This window comes from Bactrocera dorsalis, chromosome 3 (genome assembly GCF_023373825.1).
Source record: "Bactrocera dorsalis isolate Fly_Bdor chromosome 3, ASM2337382v1, whole genome shotgun sequence".
In the NCBI taxonomy this organism is placed as follows: Eukaryota; Metazoa; Arthropoda; class Insecta; order Diptera; family Tephritidae; genus Bactrocera; species Bactrocera dorsalis.
The window spans coordinates 20,446,559-20,467,880 of NC_064305.1; positions in this window are offsets into that span (position 1 = coordinate 20,446,559).

Genomic DNA, 21,322 nt, shown 5'->3' on the forward strand with positions numbered 1-21,322 from the left:
TAGTTTATGGCAGTTTTAAATGGCCTCTGCTAGTTGTGCATAACTATTTACTTTAATTTTTTAATTTTTCAACTTGTATGCTTCGTATGTTTTTAGGTGGATATTATATAACAAAATAAACCAAATTTCCGTAGAACACGTCCGCGTACTATGAAAAAATTGAATAAATCATGTATATCCATGCCCACTCCCCATATAATGGTAATGTTGAAAATTAGTGTTTTGTGGTACTTACAACTCCTATAAAATTGATCATTGATATCCTCATAAACCGATAAAGCTTTGAGCCTATTCCAAATTTTTTATAGCGGCTAATACCAGTTTCTACTATCTCTCCTGGTTCCATGAAGGTATGATGCCAGAGATATTTCAACCTCAATAATATAGCAAGAAGTGTTTTGATGTTTCCACCTCAGCTTTTTTCAAACAACTTTCACACTTTGCGACCGATTATGTGTTTAACCTTACAGCATGAAAGCCTATTAGGCAATGTTCAGTAAGAACTCCTACTCCAATTCCTACAGCAAGACGAACTTTGCTAGTTTTTTGAGCAGATCTTCTGTGTTCTATTCCAGGCCAGAAGGAACTCCTTTGCGCTCACATGATGGTCGTCGAATAGCGACTGCTAAGCGCACGTAAGGTCTATAGATCCAGTGCTAAAGATAAAACGGAGATCCCAGTCGTTCTTATTTCTATGTGAGCAAGGTAAGGGTGTACCGTCTTAATGGTCAAGAACCTAACCGATCATGATAATGAGGTAGCTTGATGGTGTATGCTGTGTATATCTTGGGGGTTTAGTTCAATGCCAACTAATCATCAGAGCTCCCAGTTTGCGATACCAACAGCGCTAGTATTGCCTCCGCTGCAGAGCGACCAGCAGTCACTTCTCTGAAAGAAGCTGCTTGGAGAATTACCTCGAACCGGAATATTCACTAAACCCTGAGTGAAATTGAAGGAGGAGAAAATTTCTACGTGACCATATTTGGACCCGTTTATCGGCTGTGGCACTTAGAGCGACCTTCTCAGCAATACACCTGCCGGCAAAATCCCCGGGTAAATCTATGACTCAAGAATGAAAAAAGTGCTGGGGACTTTGCTACTAGTCACGCAGTATACAGGCAGATGCCAATGAGCTATAAAATTTGCCCTCTGAAAACAAGCTTTTTAGCGAGTGTAGCCTTTTCGAGTGCATTCAAACAGGTAAATACAGCGCTACATCATTGGGCCATAGTTCTTTGCAATGCGACCGGCAGTACTACTAAACATGCTATTTCAGAGCTGCCTCGAAGCTCCGCATTTCCCTAGTAACCCTGGAAAAGCAACGGCTGGTGCTAATCACTAAGGAGATTCCATTCTTTGAATGTATACGTTGGCAACGAGAACGCACCTCCGTGAAGACTTGGTTGACCCAATAACCGCGGACGATTTAATCAGCGTTATGCTGGAGAGTGAAGCCAACTGGGGGATTATCCAGAAATTCGCAGCAATCTTGTTACACGGGACCTGGAGCAGGTGCGCAGATGTAAATTTCTCAATGAGAAAAATAGAACGCTACCCTGAAGTAAGGTGGTCCCAGTGAGCGATGGTTCTCTAGAGAGGCTGCGGTTGGCATTTTCGCTTTAATGTCGTTTTCCTTATAGCGAGGCCATGACAAGGCTTGTTGAATTTTATTTTTTTGATAGATCTTTAAAACTGCTTCATTGAGGCTTATGGAAGCCGACTTTGTAGTGGAACGTACTTTCTCCCTCAACGGTGGTAAATATTCATTTGAAAGAAAATCCTGTTGGTTAGTCGATTTAGGGTTTATGGTAAATAACCGAAATATGTAAATTTGTGCTTATTTCCAACTGATCTTATAAGGGTCATATACTCCGGCACCTCAAGTTTCTCTATAAAATGTTTCTTGTTGCAGTTATTTTAGTATCTTTTCATTATCTTAATTTTGTAAATAAATATTCACGTATTTGCCATTAAATCTGTATCCTTAGCCTACATCAAGGCACACATACAAGCTTCCGTTACTTCATATTCTAGAGTAATATTACAAAAGTGCTCAAATTCAAATAATAATAATATTTTTTCTAGCGTATTTAAGACGTAACCGGTTTGGCGCCTTAGGCACTAACTCTCTGCATCACGAGCACTTGGCAATATTACCGCTATTTCCTTGCCATTCTTCTTCACTTTTGGTGTGTGTTTTTTATTTGCTTTGGCTTGACTTTGATTTCGCACACTATTTATGTTTTGACTGGTTGGCCAATTTTTTACGCCATTCATACTTTGGCGCAAAAAACATATATTTTCCCACCGCCCGCTACTTATTCTTTTCAATTGTTGTTGTTTCTTCTTTTTGGTTTCCGCTTGACACGCGAGCCCTTTTTGGCCGGTTTCCGTTTATTTCAGCGCGTTTTTTTCTCGCTCTGCTCAGTTCACTCAACTCTTGCACACTGCCTAGCTGACCGTCTAGCCACCTGACTAGCTGGCTGACTGACTGCTCTGCCGCTTGTTTCGTTTTACAGCTTGTTGCTTTCGTATTTTCCTGTTATTGCCGGTGTTTGCGCCGCCACAAGTGTATCGTTTTGAGGTTGCCTACTGTCGGCGCTCATGTGTATTGCACTCTCTTCACTCCTCCTCCTCCCTCCTTGCCGCTCTCGGTCGAGCTCTTAAATCGAAAGTCATGTTTCCACAATTCCGTTTCGTGTTTCAGGCTCTGCTGGCCCTCAAATTGGTTCGCCCTACGTTTTCTGCCTTTGCGCCTGCTTTCTTAAAGTTGACTTGTTTTGCTTGTTTATTTGTGTGCCTTCTTTTGGCAACCTGCTGCTTGGCTAACTTGGCTTTAAGCGTGTGTTGCCAACATTAATGCTTTGCTTGGCGAAATTTATTATGACACTGATTTTTATGATTATTTGGCATGTTCGCTGGAAGCCGAATGAAATGTATTACTGGTGTGTGGGTGTTTTCGGCGACCCAATTGAAATTGCACCTTTTGGCGGCAGTTACCTGTAAGTGTTTAACTAGCATTTAAAGAGTTTCGCGAATAATTTAAGCTCTACTTTTAGGCGCCACGAAGAAGTTGAAGTTAATCTTCTCGAATATTGAAAGAAACTTAGATTTGAATGTTATAGGTGAGGTGATCCCTGTTAACGTAGATGGAACCTTGGGTCGTGAGCCTGCTTCTGCAAATTGCTGGCCTATCCAGAATCAGGGATTTTGAAGTGTCCTATTCCATGTCGGAGTACCGGCAGTTTGCGCAAGAGACTATGCCCTTGTTAGACAAGTGCTTACTGTGCCTGCAATGCCCTGTAAAGAAGGCGTAATTTGACTCGGGGGAGGTTGATCATTTCTTTAAACCTTGCCCGGTTGTACCCTTCCATAAGTAGCTTGGCTTGGCGCATTCCTACTGCCAATGCTGTTCTCTCCCCTCTCTATCCTCCGTGCGAAGCAGCTTCTTTATAGTGTGGGACTTTACTGCAATGGATGGTTTTGGCCCACATCATCCTTGACACTGCCGCTAGTTCACCGGTCAGCTCAATGCCGGCTACCCCTTTATGCCCCGCTGAGATCGCTTTTAGTACCGCTTGACTCTCGCTAAGTATAGCGATACGCTGGTTGCGATAGGGCTTTCATTGGTTGAGACGACGTTATTTTCCCTTTGCCGAAACTCTCTGGCGCCTTCAGCAGCATGGTATATTTCGGTATATGTTTGATCACTAGATGCACCGAGGTTCAAGTACTGCAGTTGAACCGCATACATAGCCGAGCCTTTACATCTTCAATAGTTGAAGGCCTACGGCAGACCGCGTTGTCTTAGATGCCCAAGCAACCGCTCCATAAGTGACAATAGGCCTTACGATCATGGTGTGCAGCCATATTATTATACCTGGCTTGCAGTAATGAGATCAGTCGGCTAGGTGTCTGCATATAATGAGTGCTTTGTTAGCTTTGGACAGTGCGAAATCCAAATGTCTACTCCATCGTAAGGTTGAGTCTAATGTGATGCCAAGGTATTTCACCTCTTTAGACACCTCCAACTCTTTGACACCGAATGTTAGGGGCGTCAATTCTGGAGGGGGTCTTCGCTTTGTAAAAGGAACAACGTATTGCGTCATCCCTTTGCTAAACTTAATCCCCTTTGAACTATACCGCGGAGAGTGTTCTCAAATTTACTTCGCGCCATTATAATAATTCCGGCGTACCCCCCGGCATCGAATACCATTGTTTGTGAGCAATTCAAGGAGCTCATGTACTACTAGGCTCCTCAGCAGAGGGATAGAGCTCCAAGCTAGCCTCTGGTAAAACCAAAATCAAATACTCTCCTCACAGTCGTTTCAGCTATCCTAGTACGCAGTAAAGCCTCTTTTCATCTGAATACTGGGACCGCCATATTTCTTTTCTTTAGTGTCTTGATCACACTAGCGTGGGACGCATTATCAAAAGCTGCAGGTAAAGTTGCTATCAGCTTCCGGTAAAGTGGACACATTAAGAATCCCTGAGAGAGGTATTCCGTAATCTTTTCTCATTTCGACTGCATCCCTCATAACTAAGACCACAGCGGAACCAGAACCTAGCAGTATCTTCTTCGCGCACATATCTTAGAGATACACATGGGTCAGTGGGAATCGTTGGAGACGAAGTGCAGTGAATATTTTGACGAAGACTGGACAAGGTCCCATTGGTGCTTATGCGGTAGGCCTAAAGCCTTTGGCACCGCTGTCAAAGTTGAAATGAAGAATATGTGGTGGAAGCATCTTGACACCTTTTTTTCTACTGTCCCACGTTTGAAAGACGAAAATTAAAGAATCTTGGTTGCCATACTTTTTAAGAGCCCGGCGGATCGGTTAGAATCGACGGCCTTTTTGATCCATACTTCAGAGTTCTGGCATCACAACGGACAAGAGTCTCTAGCTGTCCAAGTGACATTTGTTGGTGTCCTAAATCACCAACCAAATTCATCTTTATCTTTATCTTTATCTTTATCTTTATCTTTATCTTTATCTTTATCTTTATCTTTATCTTTATCTTTATCTTTATCTTTATCTTTATCTTTATCTTTATCTTTATCTTTATCTTTATCTTTATCTTTATCTTTATCTTTATCTTTATCTTTATCTTTATCTTTATCTTTATCTTTATCTTTATCTTTATCTTTATCTTTATCTTTATCTTTATCTTTATCTTTATCTTTATCTTTATCTTTATCTTTATCTTTATCTTTATCTTTATCATTATCCTTACCTAATCTTTATCTTTATCTTTATCTTTATCTTTATCTTTATCTTTATCTTTATCTTTATCTTTATCTTTATCTTTATCTTTATCTTTATCTTTATCTTTATCTTTATCTTTATCTTTATCTTTATCTTTATCTTTATCTTTATCTTTATCTTTATCTTTATCTTTATCTTTATCTTCCTTAGAAATATTCTCCGAAATTTACTTTACTCTCAAGAAAATAAACTGTCTAAATAATTATTTATAAACAACCTGAGAATTTCGGAACCAATATTATAAGCACGAATGAAATATAAATTAAACTTTTTAATAAACACCTGAGTTTAAACTTTCTCACAGCGATTTCTCTCTAATCAACCCACTCAACCGCCCTGCACTTCGATTAATAGCAATTTTCGCCATTCTATGCCGGCTTTGTGCGCGTCTAAATTAAACCCCGAAACCCGCAAAGTGAATGCGTCACTTCATTGCAACGAAAACACGAGTAAAAAAGTTCAACCAAAAACAACAACAATAAACAATATTGGCCAAAAAATGCTAAACTGGAGCGCGCGTCATTCAAAACTCGCCATGTATTGTGTGCTATGGTCACAAAACAACAAACAATAGCGGCTACAACAACATACGCGAAATATGCAAACAAATAAATCCGCAAAATCGGTCGAAAATGGCCACCGAAGCAACAATTATAACAACCATTGGCGATAGAGCATTGTTTTATGCGGAAGCATGCAGAGCGCCGGACGGACAGACGTCCACGTCGCATGCCTCAATTGTCGCCTTCACTTTCATTTCAGACCAGGCTGTGAACGCGGCTTTGGGGCGCTTACCACGCGCCTGACGGCCGGCGCTTCGGTCATTTTCATTACCAACTGGTTCAATGCGAAAAATTCGCTGAAATAACTGGGGACACTGGAAAAACAAAAACGAAATACATAACTGTAACAGTAGAGTGCAAAATATTTGCGACAAGCGTAGTTTCTATGCGCCGAAAAATGGTTTAATTTGCTCGCAGGCAGGCATTTGGCGGGCAGTAAGTGTTCGAAATGCCAGCAAATCTACTGCAATTCACTGATTGGGCGCACTGCATGCCTGCCGGCACGTCGCTTCCATTAAGTAACCCTTCGCGGCGCATGGTGTGCCGCGAAAGCCTCAGTCACCCCATCGAGGTTTCCAATTTCGGCTCAAATGCTAGTTGTTGTCGGCTATACATTGATGTTGTTGTTGTTGTTGTAATTTTTGTTGTGTTTAGTTGTCAGCCGTTGTTGTGGCATTCATTGGCGTTGCGTTTGAATTGGTTTTCACTGGTATGTTTGAATGTGTGTGTGTGTGTGAATACTGCGTTCGGTTGTGTGTTTGCCTGTGTGTGCGTAAATGTGCGTTTATGTATATGCTCCTATTTCCAAGCGCGCTCGAAAGTTGGTGGTAATGGAGTGACATCGAACTGTACGAAATTGCAAGCAATTTCACAAAAATTCCGATTTTTTCTGGTACACATTTAGGCGCGACAGTTAGTATATGCAAAGCGCTCGAAAACGTGGAAAGCAAAATTATTTGAAGCTTTTCTAAAAATCGATTTTTAATTTAGTTCAGCGGCTAGTGGCCGGCACTAGCAAATATCTTAAATTTTTTTGTCAGCGCAGTGTTTGAGTGCGAATTTGTGCGCCTAAAAGACTGCAATGATTCATGTGAAGAGTACTTTTGCAAACACTCGAGTGTTTAGTGGGCATTGCTAATGGTTGACCTTAAGTGTTAGAGGTGGTGATGGTGGATTTAGGAAAGTGTCGAATTTGACATAAAATTTCTTTTCATTGAGTCGATTCAACCAAGGTGAGTTCTTCACATTCTCGGTGCTTTAATGAACACTTATTCCTTTTGTGGCGACTAGTTGTGATCGTTTAAGCAATTATTAAAATTTAAGTAAAACGGCGAAGGCTGGTGAGGTTTTTAAGCCTAGACGTCCTTCGTTCTTATAACACTATCTGCGGGTTTTGTTAGTCGAAACAACCAAATATGCACAATACTTGAACATTTTTGGTGGTAAGGTTTACGTGGCTACGAGTGTAGGTCGTACATTTTCGATGTTTTAACGGAGTTTGACTGATAGTTTTGAGCTAAAACCTAATAGTTAAGTGTTATTTGGTTCAACCAGAGTTATATAACTTTTTCAGAAAGTTTCTCCTGTATAGTGATTTTCTGATGAGTTTGAACGTGTTTAACGTGTTATGTGAGTCAATTACATAACTACCGTTAAAAGCCATATTAAGTAGGGGCATGCGAATATTCGAACTATTCGAAATATTCGATATTTGACTCGAATATCGAATCGAATCTAAGGATTCGATTCGACTCGAATCGAACTGGATTCGCATACCCCTAATTAAGCATCCCAGCATATACAGAGTGACCAACGATTTGTCTTGCGTTAAGAAGACATCTCACATTTAGTCAAAAGTCCCTACACCACCTTTTGCTTTATTATACAATTCCACCAGAGAAAACATACTTGTAAACCGATTTATTTCAGCTTCTTTATAGCAAGAAGATAATATTGGGTAGTCGAAAAAGTCTTTTCTTATTACAAATCCTACTTCAACTTTTTTTCATATTTGTAGTATAATGAGCTTTAATGAACCAAATATGTAGCATTTTGGTCGACCACCCTTTGCCATTTTTTCGCTAAAACATTATTCCATGAGTGTAAAACTTTTCTGGCTTCTCGGCGAAGAACTGCGACAAGTAATTTTCACAGGCTTCTCTTGAAGCCAACTTTACTCCATTAAGAGAGTTCTGTGTTGACCGAAACAAACAGTAGTCCGTTGATCCAAAGTCAGGGCTGTATGGTGAATGCAACAAAACTTCCCAGCCAAGCTCTCTCAGTCTTTGGCGAGTCAACAAAGTTGTCTGTGATCTAGCGTTGTCCTGATGGAACACGAAGCCCCTTCTGTTGATCAGTGCTGGCCGTTTTTTCGATTGCTTGCTTCAATCGCATCAGTTGTTAAGAGTAAAATGTACAATCAATCGATCTTTCAGGCTGGAGCAGTTCATGGTAGATGATTGCTTTCCGATCCCACCAAACACTCAGCATAACTTTTCGAGGTGTCAATCCTGGCCCTGGGATCATTTGTTGAGCTTCAGCACGCTTGGACCATGATCTTTTTTGCACATTACTGTCCTATTTGATCCACTTTACGTCTTCTGTTACCATTCGCTTCAGAAATAATTTGATTTCACTTCGTTTAAGCAAAGAGTCGCAGATGTTAATTTGGTCCAATAAATTTTTCACTCAAAATTACCCAAACATCAAGCTTCTTTTTGTAGCCATTAATTTTTAAATGGTTCAAAACCGTTTAATGATGAATGTTAAGTTCCTTAGCGATGTCCTAGCTGCTTATGTGACGATCCTGGACAATCTTTTCCATAATTTCATTGACTTTTTCAACAATAGGGCGATCAGAGCTAGGTGCATCTTTCACATCGAAGCTTCCAGAACGGAAGCGAGCGAACCATTGTTGTGTTGATACAGCATCGTCTTAAGTATAGTACAGGATTGTAGTTTGTTTTGCAGTTCTCAATCAAAATATCCCATACTTGTCTTATATGGATAAATCTATCACTTATGATAATATATTTTTAAACCGTCTCTGGCTCATGGCTGGGGAACATCGTCTTTCACAGTAGGAAGCATCGAGCAATTCTTCAGCCGCAAGATGGATATTTTTCATTGTCCGTTCGACTAACAATCATGCACAAATAATTTACTCGAGAGCCGCCTAAACTTTTGACGATCCACACACTGCAAGAGCTCGCTCTCGGCTGAGGGAACGCGAAGGTAGAGCCGAAGAGAAAAAACGAACAAAGAGATATGACGTGAAACAGTATGGTTGTTAGCTGAATCCACTAACAAAGCAACGCTTAAACCGAAACGTCAACTAAAAGACTTGCAATAACAGGTGAACCAAGTAGAGGCACTTTTTTCATTAGCCTTTTTTGGACACATTGCACGTGAGTCGTGCCAAGCTGTCATATTATTTTTGTTCAATAATGTCTGGTATTTCATCATGGAAAGATTTACGCCTGAACAACGTTTATACGAAAATTCACGTTCTGTGAAAAAATATGTTTCCGCTCAACTTATGGTCAACATAGTCGGCCTACTGAGCGTTCGATTCGCAACACCATCACCCATCTTGAGACCAAGCATTCATAATTGGATAATATTAGACCAAATAGACTACGTCCAGCATGCAGCGATTCGGCGCCGTTCGCAACAACTCGTACTGATGTAAGCATACAAAATACAGCTTATGCAAGAATTGAAGCCGCCCGACCTTCCCAAGCGACAACGATTCGCTCTATGAGCTCTTGAAAAGTTCCAAGAAGTTCCGATGTTTTCGAGCCAAATTTTATTCAGCGATCAGGCTCTTTTGAATCAATTTAATTATAAACAAGCAATATTTCCGTGAATGAAACGAAAAACAAGCTGAAGAGATTCAAAAGCTGCCATTTCATCCAGAAAAACCATGGTTTGTTGTTCATTGGTCCGATATCGGCAGATCCGATAAACAAGTAACTTCTTGTAAAAAAGACGTGCGTGAGGTCAAGTATTTCCAGATACATAACAAAATATGCGTTTTTTAAACAGTCAAATAAAATAGAACTAATTGAAATTCTTTCCTTATTCTCATCTCCTGATAAAGTCTACATAATTTATCACCTTATATGTTAAGCGCCTGAAAGTATCTTATATTTAGGAAAAAATGATTATTCAAATAAAAAACAACAACCAGAGCGAGCTTGAAAATATGCACAGATAATAGCTATTAAAAAAAAAGAAGTTATCTAAATTCCACGCATTTTGCATACTTCCCAGCGCATTCAATGCTCACACTTCTACTTTACGCCAAACTACCAGCATTTAAGTACACCGCATTCCATTTTTTACACGCTATTTGCATGTAGTAGCCCAGTTTTTGTGCGAGCGCCGTATTATGTCTAAAAATATGACATGACGTTGCAAAAAATGTGCGAAAAAAATTAAAATAAGAAAAACAAAATAACACCAATTTTTCTGTCACGCCGTTAAGCTTTCAACGTGTGGCTTTAATATTTTTTTCGGCTGTGCTTTTTGCTTGCACACCGCAGCATGCAATTTTGTTGCACTTTCGGCAGTGGCGAGCACGCGGGCGGTATTGCCTAACTGTAGGCGCTAGGCGGGTTCGGTTAATCGCAATCCAATTTTCGTTGCTGCACGTGACATCAATAGAGCGTGGTGTATGCAAATGCGGCAATATCAAAAAATGCAGCCTTAAACGCAAATAAAGTGCGCCTAAAAAGAGGCAAAAAAGTGTTAAATCAAATGCATGTCGTGATAAATAAACGCCTGTTTGACACGGTGTTATATCGAATTTGCAAGTGAAGTCATATTTTTCAGCGCTGAAAATAAAATTGTTGAGTGCCATAATAGGCGCTGAAGAGTGTGCTGAAAGAAGCTGTCGACAAAAGTGCATTAACTGGCGTTTTTGTGCGCGCCGCAACGATAATTCCACGAAAATGAAATAATTGCTAGACAAAAAGTGACATGTCGTCCCACAAAGCGCAGTTTTTCATGCGTTATTGAAGTGCCGTTAAACCCATGCCGTGCGAATTTAACAATAAGGTGTGATCAAATTGACCACACAGTAACCGAAATTGAACAATGCACGAAAGTGTTTCGCGTTTAACGGCATTTTCGCGATTAAGCGTTGCATTGTAATTAGTTTGTACCCTGAACAGAAAACAAGAAAAAAACATCCACTTCGGCGACACCGTAACTGCAATACAGAGGTGCATTTCTTATAGCAGACAATAGTAAAACATAGTTTATGGCGTATATTACTTTTTTTTTACATGGAGGACGGAGTCATGTGTAGAAGTTCGCCCAAGTGAGGGAAGTCCACTGAGTTCCATTCACTTTGGAGAGGCCAGAAACGACTACTTTACAAATATCCTCTGGAGGAGATGGACGATATGCCCAAAGATGTCTTCTATGAGCGTTTGGAGCTCACCTATGATTGACTTCACCGGGGTCCGATCATATCCATAGTACCAGATTCCAGCTTAGGAAAATTCATAAAGCTACAAATTGCCTCCGGATCGAAAAGTCACCAACCAGATTGATTGCGATACACCGAAGATAAATATTGTCCGAAGTTCAAGCATTGACTTGGACCACTATATATTTCCGAACCTTAATAAGGACTGAATATCTAATTATGATCATTTTCCTCAACTCCACTCAACTGCCAAGATCATAAATATCTAAGATAAGTTTTAGATAAGGGTGAATAGAAGCATAGGTGTTTTCCAGCGTCTCTCTCATGTCTTTCACTCCACTCTTTCTTCATGTATTGTCACTTCTATTGTCATAATTTGAAATTTTTTTCCAGCGTTGTTCTTAGTGCCTTGTTATGATCAAGCAAGATTACCCAGATGTGTCTTTAGCAATAAGTGGAGTGTTTCGGTGGCTCCAGGAATTTTTGGTTGAAGACCAGAAGAATGAGCAAATTCAAAGTGAAAACGATACTTTTTTTTTGACATCAAAGACATCGTCCACCATGAATTTATTTCACCTGGACTTGTCGTCAACGCAATGTTTTACTTGAAAGTCGTCAAGAGACTCAAATGAAGGGGTTAAGCAAGACATCGCAGCCGACTGGAAGTTGCACCGCGACAAATTCCCGGCTCACACTGCCTTTTTTGTGTACAGCTACCTTAGCAAGGCCGGAATCCCAACGATTCCATAGTCGCCCTACCGCCCAGCTCCCACGGTCTTTTGTGTTTGCTTGCCTGAAAAGTCGAGAAGACGAGAAAACAGAGAAGATCCTAGCAGCATGCACCTCGGCTCTTAAGGCTATTTCGGAGAATGCCTTCCGTGAGCCTATTTTGAAAGTTTTTAGAGAATTGTAACATTTGGTTGAATACATTTTTTTAAATCGACTAAGTACTATTTTGTGTATTTTAAAGAAGTTTTTGTGTATTTGACTTTTTAAACGATGTCAAACATCTGAAGTTGCTTATAAGCAAGTTCGGGCTGAAAGGGTTAATGTATTTTTATACCCGTTCGTCTTCTTTGCTAAGTAACCTGTGGACTTCACGACTTGAAAAACTTTTAAAGGATCCGAGGTGACATGGATTTGACACGTGTTATGTTTAGGGCTTAAGTTTTGTATTTGGTGAACACGGCGCGGAGATTGAGGTATTCGTCACCTGAATGCAATGATGGCAGAGAAATGGTCGGCACCATCCTCAAAATGGGCAGTGTGCCAGGCCGGTCATGGAAAACGAGGCTATCCTTAGCAGGGTATAAAAAGTATATATTCGCCTAAAGTTAGTTGTTTTAAAAATGATAATGCTTGACAAATGTTGGAAAGAATTTATTCAACGAATTATGCCACTCATTATACCCTGAATAGGGTATATCAAGTTTGTCACGAAGTTTGTAACACCCAGAAGGAAGCGTCGGAGACCCTATAAAGTATATATATAAATGATCAGTATGTTGAGCTGAGTCGATTTAGCCATGTCCGTCTGTCTGTCTGCCCGTTTGTCCTTCCATCTGTCTGTCTGTATATATACGAACTAGTTCCTCAGTCTTTAAGATATCGTTTTGAAATTTTGTTAACGTCATTTTATCTTTGTCGGAACTGCCGATATCGGACCACTACAACATATAGCATCAAGTTCTTATATGGAAAACTTTTGCATTTGACAAGATATATTCACGAAATTTGGTATTGATTATTTTCTGATGCTATAATGTAATCTCCGAAGAAATTGTTCAGATCGGTTACCTATAGAATATAGCTGCCATACAAACTGAATGATCGGAAAAAAGTTTTTGTATGGAAAACTTTTGCATTTGACAAGATATATTCACGGAATTTGATATTGATTATTTTCTGAGGCAACAATGTAATCTCCGAAGAAATTGTTCAGATCGGTTACCTATAGAATATAGCTGCCATACAAACTGAATGATCGGAAAAAAGTTTTTGTATGGAAAACTTTTGCATTTGACAAGATATATTCACGAAATTTGGTATTGATTATTTTCTGATGCTATAACGTAATCTCCGAAGAAATTGTTCACATCGGTTACCTATAGAATATAGCTGCCATACAAACTGAACGATCGGAATCAAGTTCTTATATGGAAAACTTTTGCATTTGACAAGATATATTCACGAAATTTGGTATAGATTATTTTCTAAGTACACAATGTAATCTCCGAAGAAATTGTTCAGATCGGCTTACTATAGCATATAGCTGCCATACAAACTAAACATTTTAACATTTTAACGTAAATGGTTATTCATTTCGAAGCGGGATTGTGCGCATAGACTTTAGACATTACATGGCTTTGGAAGAAACACCTTTACTTGGATCACCCTTTATAATTTTGAAAGTGCATTCTGACTTAGCAAAAGCAACTGATGAAGAGTTTGATAAATATTTTCAGCTTATGTAATCAGATAAAATGGAACTGTAGAGTAATTTATTATACGAGTATCATTTATATGAAAGTGCAAAAGTTGTCTGAAAGTATGCACATATTAACTATTTAAGTCTAAGAGAATCCAAAAAGAAGGATCTTATATTACAATTTCGTAAAAATTATTTTAAAATTAAAATAAATATATTTATAAAAAATCCTGTATGAACTAAGTGGAATCCTTGTCGCCTGTGCTAAACATAGGAAGATACATATGTACATTCAAAGAAAATAATTTTCAAGTAAAGCTTCAGGCGCTTGAAATGCTTTTATTGCAGCTTGGAGAACAACATATACAATAATGTAATTGCTTTATTTAAATGGCGAAAGTTATTCAAATTTTATTTTCTCATTTATATATTTTCATGTTTTTCACAATTTCAAAATATTTAGCTTTGCAAATCACTAAAACTATTTCATTTGCATACTATTCAAAGTATATGTGAGAGTTGATTAACAAGACTTGTAGTTATAGGAAAGCATCTCAATTAATGGCTGCACTTTATTTAGAGTTTTTGAATTTGTAATACGTAGCATACTTTCAGGCGTTTCTAAATTTTATTGTGTACAATTTAAAGCATAAATTTCTAAAAATTAAAAAAGAAATAGATTTGTAGGTGCCGAAGAAGCGCATAATGTTTGTTAAAAATTAGTATGATTTTAGGCGCAAATACATAAAGTGCTAGATTTTAATTATTTCTATTGCCGGACTTGCGTTTCATTTGCTTTTATGTTATTTGGAAAGCTCAGGGGCAAATTGGATATAAACTGCAACGAATTTAAAGGAATTGAGTATACGTAAGCATACTTTTAGGAGTTGAATGTTATATGGGTTAATGCAAGCTTGCTTTTCGGAGTGAAAATGGAAAGAAGCTTGTGGCAAAGCAAGAATTTGCTGCTGGCATAGTTTATGGTGTGGCTTACTCTCTACAAAACAGCGTATATCCATATTTTTTGGCCTCTAAGCTAGAATAAATTGTCCGAAACATTATTGTGATCTTATATTGTTCCACACTTTGCATACCAATAACTGTAAAATTCATTAAAAAATATATGTATGCATTAATGAAATGAAAAACTCATAAGGTTTTCACGCCCGTAGCTTAAACAACTCATTTCATTTGCATACTTGCAGGCGCAAAACACTTAAATATTCAGCATTTCTCTACCCGAATTGCCTGCCTCAAATGACAGTGGAGCAGCATACGGTAAGTCAAATGTTATGCATTCTCATTTCACTATTTACATATTTTTTGTTCCTTTTTTCATTTTTTCGCTGTGCAGGCTTCAAGCAAAGTCATAAATTGTTAGTTAATTGGCCCAGTGGAATAACGGCACTTCATTATTTAGCCATATTCACGGCACTATCAGTCACATACGAATATACATATATGCCTTCGGTCCAGTGTAACAAGCTTCGATATCTGCTTTTGGTTTTTCACTGCCTCTTTCATATTCATGTGTTTCTTGTGTTTGCTGGCCTTTTGAAGAGTACTTATGTACATATGTACAAGTAAACAATTTCTTTTGAATTTGTTTTAAATGTTTTATTTCCCTTGGTAATACCAAGGGCAGCCGGTCTCAGCGGAAGAGTTGAAATAACTAATTACATACGAGCGACGTTAGCGTCTAAATACCTACACTACTTTGCCCTAACTTTAGCTGCTGCACGTTATTGGCCGCGTGACTTCTTAGTTGCTGACACTAGCAACTGTTTAACTGTTGTTGTCACGCGCAAGGCCAAAAATGTTCGATCAGCATAACGGCCGGATGCATACTTAATGCGGTATTGTATTATTGTAAAGTTGCAGGCGCACCGTCAGCGAATTCGGTGCAAGTGATATTTCTGCCGGATGTTTGGTTACCTGTGCTAACTACTCCCCCTCTTGAAGTGAAAGCGTCCCCGGTTTCCTTTATGATGTTCTTCAGTACTAACTTATTTTTTTGTCGTTTTCGCAGAAATATTGTTATGCTCGTAGCTGTGGCAATTAGAATTAGGAGCAAGGCGGTTCCCGATTGTATGGAGCGGGTTTCAATGAGATTCTGTAGGTGCGCTATGTGCCTGAGGTTTTTTATATTAATTCTTTGTAGGTGTGGGAGTGATAACAACTCGATATGTTCTGTAAAGTTAACGTGCTGCGCGGGTACTGCTTCAGGATGTGAAAGTATTACTTCATCCCAGTTGCTATAAACGGTGGAGTTTATCGTAATTTCGCCTTTAAATGTTATCAAAAAGGTTCCTCTAGCTAATCTTGTCAAATTTTCATTTTTTATCACAGCGGGTTGATCATTAATTAGAATTACGCCGTTATCGATCTCCTCAAGAGCGGGAACGTGATCGGCGGATTTGGGTTTGCATTCTGCGAAGTGCTGGTTCAATAGTTGTTGTACACAGGAACTTTCTTTTAAGGGTTGGCAGAAGTTCGCTATTATGGCTTCCTTGCAATTATAAAGTGGGATGTATTCTCTGTTGCATTCGGCAATAAGATTTGTTTCTAAGGAAATAATCTTTCCTTCCTGGATTACGGGCAGCAACTTTACTTTATTACAAACTCTAGCTATTTTTGGGTATTTAATAATGAAATAAATAAATTGTGTATTTTGAAATATCTTAAATTTAGAAACAGAAAGTATGTCAGTTATACTGGTATTTGTAGAGAGCTCAGCAGCTAATATATTATTTATTTCCATGCCATTAAGTAGAATGGGGTTAATAACATTTACTTTTCCTAGAGCTACCGACGTTATAATGGTTTCTAATTCCATTATCACCGCTCTATTTCTAGCACTGACTAAAGAAAATAGATTTCTAGTGTCGATCTGTGTCTGTTTTGCCTGTGCTAAAAGTTTATTAACTGTCACCGTCAATTCGTTTATTTGTTTCTGTGTAACTAGATTAATTGTTGCCTGCTGTTCGTTTGCTTCTATTAGGGCTTCGGCTCTGGTCTCAATTGTTTGAAAGTCATCAAAGTCCGGGGTGCCGGTTATGTATTTTAATGCAGTCCCTAGGATATTGATCCTTCGCGCATGTCGGTGATGTACTCTGACCGCGTCTAGTAGTTTTAGTATTTCGTTAGCGTCGTTTCGAAGTAGTTGCCTGGCGTGGGAATGCGGAAATTGCTTTAATATTGTGTCCGTCTCTTCGGCTATCGTCTCGAATTCTGATAAGTTTGGCTTGTGTAGTAAAAACTCGTATTTTTCATGGAGGATTACTTTCCCTGTTGTTAATGGAATGTAGTGAGAGGTGGTATAGTTGAATATCCTCGCGGTAGTCCAATGGTTCATTGTCAAGAGTAGGGTTATCCTAAGGAGGAGGGAGAAGTTTTAGTTTTTTAAGTTGGATTTGTGAACTTTGCGTCCGTCTATCAAAACATAGGTACCTAAATCGTTTTGGACTGTTTTTTCGGTGTAAAGTCTAGTAAATTTGTTTCCTATTCTCCTGTTGGTCTTTACAAAAACTTTTTCTCCTGACTTATATTGTCTTGTTTGTTTTTTCATATTGTGTGTTCTTAAGTCCTTTTGTTGGGTGCATATAAGTTTGTTTTTTATTTCGTTAAGAAGTTCGTCAGGCGTTGCATGTATGACATCTATGGGTTTCTTGCCTGTTACGGAGTGTATGGTGCGGTTGTATTTAACCGTGGCTAGCAGGATTAATTCGGCAGTGTCGGAAATGCAGGTCTCGAGCTTTTGGCAGCGTGCGATTTCCGTTAATGTACTGTGGAACCTTTCCACTTGGCCGTTAGTCGCACTATGAGCCGGTGGTGTGGTGTAGATCGTGACTCCGAAGTGGTTTTTTAGGATTGCTCTAATAGTCTCAGAATTCAATGACCTCTCGTTATCGCAAACCAGAACTTTAGTGTTTTTGTAAAGGTTGAGGAGTTCATAGATTGGTTCCTTAATATTTACTATGGCTCTAGATTTTATTGGAAAAAACTATTGCAAATTTAGAGAATTTATCTATTGTTGTGAGAAAATGCGTTTTGTCTGTTGAATAAATGTCAACGTGAAGGATTTCTCCTGGGTAGGAAGGTATGGGGGTTGACCCTATTTCAGGGTTTGGGGGATGTCGTCGGTATTTGGCTTCGTGACAAATTTTGCAATTTGAAACTATTTCTTTTAACATTTTCCGTAAGTCAGGAAAGTAGTAATTCTCTAGGACTTGTTGCTCATTTTCGCGACAGGATCTATGTGCGCGACTGTGTTCGGTTTGGAGGATTTCTCTTTGATCTTCCTTATTGAAAACGTCCGATAACCTGTTTTGTAGTGTGACGGAACTTTATTCCCGGGAAAGATGTGGTAAGTTCGCTTTGGATCAGTGCCAGAGTGGGGAGTTCGCATAGCAACCCGTTAACGACGTTCGGGTTAACACATTGTTTAATGGATTTCAGTAAATCCTGTGGGTCACTGAACGATATTCGATGCCTCACTCGTGTCCTAAAGAGGATTGACGTGCTAACCGGTAATTTGGCTCCCTCTTCCAGAATAATCTGAGTTTGGAAACAATTAATGGGGTTCTTTACTGTAGGTATTGCTTGAGTGAGTGATAACTCGCTGTTGGTGGCCATACTTTCTGTGTCTACCTCATGATCCAAGGCATTTATGTATTGCCGGGAAAGTGCATCGGCGATGAAGTTTTCTTTGCCGGGTTTGTAGTGAAACTTGGGTGAAAACTCCTCAACAAAAGCGCGCCACCTTTTCATCTTTGCATTTGGGTTTTTATCGGACAGAGCAAAGGTGAGTGGTTGATGATCTGTATAGATGTTTAGGTGTTTTACGCCGTACAAATAGTTGCGCAATTTTTGCAGGGCCCATACGATTGCCAAGAGCTCTCGTTCATTGGTCGCATAGATTTCCTCTGTCTGAGACAGAGTTCTCGAGATCATGGTGATGGGTCTGCCGTTTTGCGACAGAACAGCGCCTATGGCATGTGAAGAGGCGTCCGTTGTCAGATCAAAGGGCTGTTTGTAGTCTGGGTAAAGGAGCAGTACATCCTCTGATGCAAGGATCTTTTTAATTCTACCAAAGGCGTTAAGTGCTTCTTCATCTAATGTTATCTCGATTTTCCGGGATTGGTTAGCACCGATATTTCCATTTTCCCCTCGCAAGTATTTTGTTAGAGGCTTTGTAATCGCAGCGTAGTCCTTTACGAATCGTCTGTAATAGCCGGCCAATCCCAAGAATGAACGTAAGGCTCTCAAGGATTTAGGAACAGCGAAGTCCAAAATGTCCCTGACTTTATCGGGGCATGTCTTTATACCTTCTTTGGACACTGTAAAGCCCAGAAATTCGACGCTTTCTTGAAAAAATTTGGATTTTTCAGCGGACACCCGCATGTTAGCGGCATGAAGTTTGTGTAGTACCTGGTCTATGTCCTTTGAATGTTGCTCAGCACTTTCTGAAAAAATTATCACATCGTCCACGTAGACATGGCATATTTTACCGATTTCTTCTCTCAATACGTCATCGATAGCTCTCTGGAAGATGCTGGGCGCATTTTTTAAGCCAAAAGGGAGCCTACAGAACTCGTACTTGCCGTTATTGACTGAGAATGCTGTTTTTTCGCGATCCTTTTCAGCTAACTTAATTTGGTGGAAGCCGGACTTGAGGTCTATTGTTGAAAAAAACCTGGCATTTCCCATGTTAGCCAGAATTACAGAAGTATCCGGGATTGGATACTTGTCACTAACCGTTTTGTTGTTCAGCTTTCTAAAATCTATCACGAGTCTGGACCTCCTATTGCCATCTTCATCGACGCCCTTTTTACTTACAACCCAAATCGGATTATTATAAGGAGAGCGGGATGGTCTTATTATACCATCACGCAAGAGGTTCGAAATCTCCTTATTGACAAACTCGGCTGAAGCTATGGGGTATGGGTAGCTTCTTGAGTAAACCGGAAGGTCATCGGTGGTCCTTATTGTTCCTATGATATTGGTGTTATAGGGTAGAGCTTCATTGGGGTCCGCGAAAACTTTAGCATGTTGTTGCAGTAACTTAGGAATTTCCAACTCGCTCACGTTTGTTTCTATTAATTTATTCACGTCCGGGCAATAGTGATAAAAGAGCCTTTCCTGCCCACCATTATAACTAAGAAGACCATTTTTACAATCTATTTTACCGTTTACTTCAGTTAATAGGTCAAAACCTATGATACCGTCGAAAGTGTCCAGGTTGGGTAGGATAAAAAATCTAGTATTTTTATTAAAAATATTGATGGTACAATATTTGTCAATTTCAGTGGTGCCGTGGATGGATTTGGCTGTAAAGGTGCGGTTTGCGGGTTTGATTCCCTTTAGATCGTTGAGATATCTTATGTAACTCTTCGCGGCACCAGTGTCGATAAGGAATTTTATACCTCTTCCCCCGATTGTCCGCTCGATGTAGGGTAAGAGGGATTTTGCCCTAAAAAATTCACCTCGTCATTTGCTTCGTTTTGGTATTCGACTGGTTTAAACTCTTCATAAACATCGCTCTGGTGGTAATAATCATTGTTGTCATAATTCCAACATTCTCCTTCAGACTCATCCTGTTCGTGGATAAGGTTGTTTATCCTTTGTACCTTTGGTAGTATTTGCTGGCCACTCCCGTGTGGTCTTTTCTCTGGCCTTTCTCTATTCAAAAAATCTGGTACTTGTTTTCCGAAGGTTTGAGTGGTGTTTCGGTTGGACAAGCCACTGGGGTTGCCAATACCCGGACGAGGAGCCTTTGGATAGGCTCCTGGATGGACCCTCTCGTCATTCCTGTTTATTGGTGGGGGTCCATTTTGTCTGAACCTTGAGAGCGTTGGATCTACATCCATTGGTACGATCCTTTGTGCCTGCGTTTGTCGCTGTTGGTCAGGCCGAATCGTTCGGTATTGTGGTAAATATGAAAATTGGTTGGGAGCCTGAATTGTTTGCCTGTTAAAGGACTGGGCAAACATTGACCTAGCTTGATTTGATTCAAGCTCCTGTGCTAAAGCTAATGCAGAGGGGAGATCGCTAGGCCTGGAGGAAAACAATATGTCGCACAAAGGACGATTGAGTCCTGAGATAAAAACACGAAGAGCGTCTTCGCGATACTTATTATTGAGTGATTCTATTAGGGTGGCATTTCCACCATGGGTCCTATTGGTTTTGTTAATTATTAGGGTCAGTTTCCTTTCAACCTCATCGTAGAATCCTATCACTGAAAGTTTACCCTGCCTCAAAGTGGAGAGTTCCTGCTCTATCAAATGGATAGGCCTCTTATCGGCGTAGGCGAAGTCTAGCCGTGAAATAATTGCATGAAAATTTAAAATGGTGTTGAAGGACGACAGAACAGCATCTGCTGCGCCTACCACCTTATTCCTGATGATGCCCACGGCTTGGTAGTGCCTAGAGCTACCCTGGAAATTTTCAAAAACCTTATAGGCAGTGTGCGCGGCTTGCCTCCAAGATACATAGCGGGTAGGGTCGCCCTTGAATTCTGGCATGGTTTTTACCAGATCCAAAGATTCGTCACACACTACGTTTGGTTCGATTGTGACTGGTTCATATTGGACGACCTGGGTTGGAGTTTCAATTCTAGCTAGCCTAT